Raw genomic sequence first — 7895 nt, 5'->3', positions numbered from 1 at the left:
GGCTGGTCACTGGAGGGGGTTTCTACTGTCCTTGGACCAAGCTAAGGCTTTCGATCGGGTTGATCACGAGTACCTCTGGTCTACTCTTTTGAAATACGGTCTGCCGGGGAGGTTCTTGGATTGGCTGAGAACATTGTACGCGGGGGCTGAGACTTTTCCATTGGTGAACGGTTGGGTGGGCCGCCCTTTTGCGGTGGAGTCTGGTGTACGTCAGGGCTGTCCTTTAAGCCCTCTGCTTTATGCGTTCGCCATTGACCCCTTCCTCCGAAGGATAGATGGTGGACCGTTGGCGGGGGTGAGGATGGACCTGGCGGTGCCGGACTCTGCCTTGAGGGTAGTGGCGTACGCCGATGATGTCTCCATCTTTGTCTCTTCCCAGGGGGAGGTGGAGTGGGTGATGTCGGAGGTGGATTGCTACTCTGAGGCATCCGGGTCTAAAATCAACCGTGACAAGTGCAAAAGTCTTTGGTTGGGAGGGGGAGACCCTGAGTTTTGTCTCCCGGACACCCTCCCTGTGCCCCAAGAATCTGCAAAAATTCTGGGCATCGAATTTGGTCCCGGGGATTACCCCACACGAAATTGGGAGAGCAGACTGGAAGATGTCTCCAAAAGAGTGGAACAGTGGAAAGGTTGGTCTTTGACCTTTAGGGAAAGGGTCTTCTTGATCAGGTCTTTCTTGCTCCCGTTGTTAGTCTACTTGGGCAGTGTGAGCCTTTTGCTGGAAACCCCTCTGGATGCGGGTCTACGGTCTGTTCTTCCTAATGTTGTGGGGGAACAGGCTTAACCTAGTTAAGAGGGAGGTGACTTACCGCACGAGGAGACTAGGCGGGTTGGGTATGGTCAACCCGGTGGTGTTTTTAGTAAACACCTTTTTAAAGACTAATGTTGCGAACCTCTGGAAAGAGAGGGCTCCTCCGTGGGTAGTCTCTTGCAGGAAATGGTTTCAGCCTTTCTTCCAGGAATGGGAGATAGGCGGTCGAGTGAAGGATCTTCGCACGCCACACGGGCATCTCCCGACTTATGCTGCACTGGTTCTGAAGGTGATCAGGCGGTGGGGGCTGGGAATGTGGGAGGTGAGAACTCTCCCGAGGAGAATCCTCGACAAGAGGGTCTTACTGAGCCATTTCCAGAAACCACTGGCCCTCAAGGATTGCCCAGGTGGGGATCAGGGGATTGGGTTGTCTCTTTTAAATTCACCTAGGATCCCCCTAAAGTTTTGGGATTTGACCTGGCGCGGCTTCCATGGTAGGCTATATGTGAAGGACAATCTGAAGTACAGGAACTCTGACGAGAAGGGGTGTCCCCGGGAGGAGTGTGGGGGAGCGTTAGAGAATATGGATCATTTCCTGCTTCATTGTCCTTTTAATATAGAGGTATATCAAAGGGTGGGCGCTTCCATCGGCTGGCCGAGGCTGGCTGCCCTTTCCTATGCTGAGTGGACCTATGGAACGTTCAAAGACCTGGGCGGTAGGGACCGCTGCACTTTATTCTTAGTCAGTGTAGTGGTCAGGTATCACACGTGGATGAGGTTTGTAGGAACACGCTCGGTGACCTGGTGAAGGTGCGCTCCTTGGGAGTATGAAAGGTTGGGGGTATCTAAGGCATCGACCCTTTGGAGGGGGATTTCCTTTAAGGTGCCTTAGCCGTGTAGTCTCTTTCCTGGTGAGGGGCTGACGCTATCACCTTAGATTTTTGTTTTGTTTTTGTGATGGATAGGATGTAGATGGCTTACAGACATCGAACCTGAGCCCTAAGGGGTTTGCTGGGTGGTCTATGGTGTTGGGGATATGTAAAGTATGGAGGTTGGGGGGTTATGATGTAGGGTATATTGTATCATAGTTGTATATATGTGGGTATAGAGGGGTATGGGAGGTGGGGGGGCGGGGGCTGTAGTATATTATAGTTGTATATATGTGGGTACAGAGGGGTATGGGAGGTGGGGGGGGCGGGGGCTTTGTTGTATTGTATTATAGTTGTATATTTGTTGGTACAGAGGGGTATGGGTGGTTGGGGGGCAGGGGCTTTGTTGTATTGTATTATAGTTGTATTTGTTAATACAGAGGGTTCCGAGAGGTGTGTGGGGGGGGGGGGGGTATTATATTATGATTAAATCTTTAAAAAAAAAAGTTGAGTTTGGTTATTTTATTATTTTCATTTCCTGTCTTTGTTTTATGCAGTCGGTTATGGAGATTGCTGGACTGTTTTGTGGAATATTGCTTATTTGGTTATTTTTTTTGGGGGGGGGTTATTTTTATGTGGTTGTATATAATGTGTATATATATGTGGCTGTATATAATGTGTGTATAGGTGACTGTATGGTGTCCTGGACCAGACAGGGTTATATGTATATTATGTATATGGGATCTGTATATGCCGGAATAGGCTGTTCTATTTTGTTACGAATTGTTTATATTTCTGTTATTTCATTTGTTTATGATTTATTGTTATGGCCGATATGCCGGGTTATGTTTTGTATTTTTTTTTATATAAAATAAAAGAGTTACAATCTATTACTCTCTGGTATCAGCCATGTAAGGCTGGGGGGGGGCTGTAGGACAGGTATATACAATCTATTACTCTCTGGTATCAGCCATGTCAGGCTGGGGGGGGGAGGTGGCTGTAGGACAGGTATATACAATCTATTACTCTCTGGTGTCAGCCATGTCAGGCTGGGGCGGGGGGTGTAGGACAGGTATATACAATCTATTACTCTCTGGTATCAGCCACGTCAGGCTGGGGGGGGGGGGGGAGGTGACTGTAGGACAGGTATATACAATCTATTACTCTCTGGTATCAGCCATGTCAGGCTGGGGGGGGGGGAGGTGACTGTAGGACAGGTATATACAATCTATTACTCTGTGGTATCAGCCATGTCAGGCTGGGGGGGGGGAGGTGACAGCTGATTCCTCTCCTGGTCAGGTGTGGTTGTGCGGGTGGAGCTCTCTGCTGCTGGGATCGCTCTGAGTCTGGTGCCTGAGGCCTGCTCCCTTCTGCCTGGGGGGAGTGGGCTTTGGGATGCAGGAGGAAGGTGAGTCCCAGGCCTCTGTTTCCCGGGGTAGGCCGGCGGGGACGGATGGTGCACAGCAACTGGCCTATTCAGAGGGGGTACGGAGATCTGGCGGGGGTCGCAGTGATGCTGCCTCTGCCCCCCCTATGGTTTCTAGCTATAGCCGGGAGGCTGTGCTGGAGGTGAAGGACTGGGGTGTGAGGAGCCCTGAGGAGACGACTGACGTTTATGGATCCAGAATTGCCTATTTCCTTAAGAGCTATGAACTGAATGGTAAAGAACTGTGCAAACTGCGTGCTGAGCTGCGATGCGCCCGAGTCCAGGTGACCAACACGTCAGGACGGAAGCGCACGGAGGCCAACAAGCTGGTAATGAGAATAAAATCCAAAATTAACTTACTGGAAAAAAAAAAACATGGACATTCAGAGGAACAGCGGGCCCTTCCAGGAGAAGCTGCTGAACCAGGCCAGGTTTGACCAGTTGAATAAAGGGTTAAGCCAGAGTGACTACATGGAGAGAGCGGAGGAGACCGAGGCTCCTGATATGACCCAGGGGTCCCAGAGTGGGATCTGCCCCGGACAGCCCTCAGCTCCAGGACCCAGAGGCCCAGACGGTGACGGCAGCGACCCAGGAGGGGACCTGATGGCGGCCATCGTACAGATGGAATCTCCGGTGCGGGCGGTTGGACCAGAAAGGGGTGAGTCTCCATCTAATGCACCCCTTTCCCCAGCTCCACCTAGTAGGTGCCCTGTGGTGGGCAGGGGATGAGCGGTGGGCAGAGTATGAAGGTTCCCTCAGTAACATCACATGATGCTGTTTCGGCTTGTGGTAGCAGTAAGAGTGTCAGGGCGATTACGGCTGTGAAGCCGAACACACTTTTAGCAGGTTTGCAGCCCAGAGGGAGGCTGCAGTTTACTGGTCTCCGGGTCCATGGTAAATCGGAAACGGTTAAAGCTGTGGACCCGGTGTCAGAGATGAGGAGCCAGGGCGCAGGTGCCACAGGGTGGCGGTAAAACAGGCACTCTGGTGTATCAGAGGCTGAACGCATCCATCAGCTGTCCGAGGCTGGCTGCTCTTTGTAATACTAAGTAATGGGGCCTTTAAGACCTGGGGGTAGGGAGTAGGAACTTTACTCTTAGTTAGTATAGTGGTCAGGTATCACACGTGGCACGCCCGGTGTTTAGTGTCAACTAGAAAGAAAATCTTCCCTGTGGACTCCCACCCTAATCCTTCCCTCAGACCATCCCTCTGTTACAAAAAAAAATGGATTTGTGAAGTGCAACGTGGCCTCTAGGATGTGTGGTGTGTGTGCTGAGGGTAGGGGGCTGTCATCTTAATATCGGGGTATGGGGATATAATCTGGACATCGGGGTAAGGAGAACTAATCTAGATATCCGGGTATGGGGATATAACCTTGATATTCGGGCATGGGAATATAATCTTTATCGGAGTATGGGATATAATTGTTACATGACACCAGGATGGCAGAATGGAGGCACCAAGATTCACACAAGCAGCTCAGGTTACAGTTCGGTTCCTTCTAGCAGGAAATATTCCTTGTTCTGGATGTGACTGATGATCCTGCAGCTCGGCACAGGTACAGGAGGATTACACAACCAGCGAAATCAGTCACTGAGCGAAACCTGCCTGCAGCCAGAAATTGTATCCTATTATGTAAGAGGTAGAGAAATTACACCATCACTGGCACCATCACTGACACCGTCACCACTACAAGAACTGGCACCATCACTGACACCATCACCACTACAAGAACTGGCACCATCACTGACACCGTCACCACTACAAGAACTGGCACCATCACTGACACCGTCACCACTACACGAACTGGCACCATCACTGACACCGTCACCACTACAAGAACTGGCACCATCACTGACACCGTCACCACTACAAGAACTGGCACCATCACTGACACCATCACCACTACACGAACTGGCACCGTCACTACTACTACAAAAACTAATATCATCGTTTAACAGAAATCAGGCATTCCGGTCGCCATCCATTCACTCACCATCCTTCAGACCTAGCCACATGAAGCATCACCTGTCCTCTCTCTTCCTTCCCTTCATGCAGTATGGATTTGCTCCACTAGAGGGGCCATGTGCGCCCTTCTCAGATTTAAAGGCTCAGTACCTTAATCATCACCACCTGTGGTTTAGGTATATAAAGAGGCTTCCTGCACATGTGCCCTGGCTGAGCACTGAGTTCCTTTGGTCCTGCTAAGGTTATTACTGTTATTGAAAGAGCCTTCTGTACCCGTATTACCCTGCTAAATTGTTCCTGCAACCTTCGTCCTGGTTTCTGTTTTTTCGTGTCCTGGTGTTCCTGCTGTCAGGCCCTGCACTCCCAGTTGGTTCTTGTATTCCTGTGTGTTCCCATCCTGAGTGCGAACTGACACCATCTCCACTACTATAACTGACACCATCTCCACTACTATAACTGACACCATCTCCACTACTATAACTGACACAATCACTGACACCATCTCCACTACTATAACTGACACAATCACTGACACCATCTCCACTACTATAACTGACACCATCTCCACTACTATAACTGACACAATCACTGACACCATCTCCACTACTATAACTGACACAATCACTGACACCATCTCCACTACTATAACTGACACAATCACTGACACCATCTCCACTACTATAACTGACACAATCACTGACACCATCTCCACTACTATAACTGACACCATCTCCACTACTATAACTGACACAATCACTGACACCTTCTCCACTACTATAACTGACACAATCACTGACACCATCTCTGCTACAAGAACCAACGCCATCACTGACACCGTCACCACTACAACAAGGACTGACACCAGGGGCCTAGCTAGGATTCATGGGGCCCCATAGCAAAAAAGTGTACAGGGCCCCATGAATCCTGTACTCTCCCCTACCCCCCCCCCCCCCCCACTGCCAAACACAGACAATGATGCATATATACACACACAGAGGCACCATTAACATATATACAGATACGCCAGTGACATACACACATATATATACACACAGAGGCACCATTAACATATATACAGATACGCCACTGACATACACACATATATACACACACAGAGGCACCAGTAACATATATACAGATACACCACTGACATACACACATATATACACACACAGAGGCACCAGTAACATATATACAGATACGCCACTGACATACACACATATATACACACACAGAGGCACCAGTAACATATATACAGATACACCACTGACATGCACACATATATACGCTGTAATGTGATGACACTAGTGCTGTATACAGGGAAATCATCTCAGTGTAATAAGAAATACTCAACCAGAAATAAAAGAAAATGCAGCAGATATTAGTGGTGGGTTCTTTTATTAGAGTCCAGCATTAATAGAAGCTGCTGCAGAACATCTTTGGGAGCAAACCTGTCAATCACTTGAGACACTTCTGACATACACAAACACACACATATACACCAGTGTTAGACACTACTGACATACACACACACACATACCCCAGTGTTACAGACATTGCTGACATACACACACATATAGCCACAGATACATACACATACTGACATATACATATATACACAGATACATATATATATATATATATATATATATACACACACTGATATATACATATATACACAGATACATACATACACTCACTGATACACATACACAGCACTTACAGCTCCCAGGCTTCCCCCTCCTCCTCCTGTAGTCTGGGCTGAAGTATTGAGGACCTTTGGTTCATGTGACCATAAGGTCCTTTATCCCTCTCCTGAGCCGTGCAGGACCTGGCAGGTCCTGCTCCTCGGTTCAGCCCGCTCACCCGGCACTACAGTGAGGGGGCTGAACAGTGCAGTGGCGGGGCCCTCTTCCTCTCTGGACCCTTGGGGGAGTGGGGTACAGTGGTCGGCTGTCAGTGGCATACACTACCTACCATGAAGGCAGAGCAGGCTTCCTCGGGCCCCCTTCCTGCAGGGGCCCCATAGCAGTTGCCTTCCCTGCCTTCATTGTAGATACGCCACTGACTGCCACCATCATTGAAACCATGATCCCTACAAGAGCTGATACATCACCATTACAAAAACTGACACTAACATTTTTGTCTGATAAGATATATTAGAGTTTCTTATATTAGCTTGTACTATTGATCTATGCAAAGTTGTTATAATGATAGTACCTATTTAAAACCTTGTTCCTTCCCTCATTGATAACACCATATAAAAGGTCTCATTGTCACACCACTTTCATGTAGGCGAGATCCTGATCCTAAGAATTTGGGTCAATGATTTCACTTCCGTCCCATTATCATACATAACAAGTCTTCATTCGCCCAGGAATTCAATGATGATGAGGAAATCTTAGAGTACGGAGAGGCTGCCAGCCAAGAGCGAGACTACTCAGTCCTGGCAGACACTCAGCCAGTCGTCACCTATCTAGAGCCCCGGATCTCTGTTACCCCCAGTGTGGTCTGGATACAGCTGGTAAGTGCAGATCTATCAACCTACAGACCACAGGGTGGACATAGACTTCACATATTAGACTGTAGATCAGGGCAGCTGTGATAGGGAACCTCCATGGGGATGATCCTGGAAATCTCTGCAGAGCATTAATCTCGGCCACAGCCCTACAGCCAGGTCTGGGCTCAGCCACTTGGGTTTTTCAGTACATTAACATTGGGATGGCTCATACGGAGTACTGAGCGGGACATGAAGTCTGTGATGAGTAATGGAGAGAACCTGGAGGAACCTGATTATAACAGCAGATGGCTCCGCATTGGTCTCTACCCGGAGGACTTTGTTCCTGAAGCCTTGTCTTCTGATGACCCTACAACCCCTGCG

General features: G+C 48.8%; 1 protein-coding gene across 5 annotated transcripts in view; it reads left to right on the top strand.

Annotated features, from left to right (window-relative positions):
• The first annotated feature begins 7322 nt into the window (after positions 1–7322).
• LOC138801669 (mas-related G-protein coupled receptor member H-like) overlaps positions 7323–7895 on the top strand; it is a 566124-nt gene continuing 565551 nt past the window's right edge. For 3 of the 5 annotated variants that reach the window (XR_011364644.1, XM_069984721.1, XM_069984722.1), the window contains exon 1: positions 7416–7538. The gene's annotated coding sequence lies outside the window, so the exon portion shown is untranslated. Of the gene's footprint in view, positions 7539–7895 lie in introns of all 5 variants that reach the window. The other 2 variants (XM_069984720.1, XM_069984719.1) reach the window with 1 other exon arrangement.

Source organism: Dendropsophus ebraccatus, chromosome 9, assembly GCF_027789765.1.
Source record: "Dendropsophus ebraccatus isolate aDenEbr1 chromosome 9, aDenEbr1.pat, whole genome shotgun sequence".
Lineage (NCBI taxonomy): Eukaryota > Metazoa > Chordata > Amphibia > Anura > Hylidae > Dendropsophus > Dendropsophus ebraccatus.
This window is presented reverse-complemented; position numbering and strand designations above follow the sequence as displayed.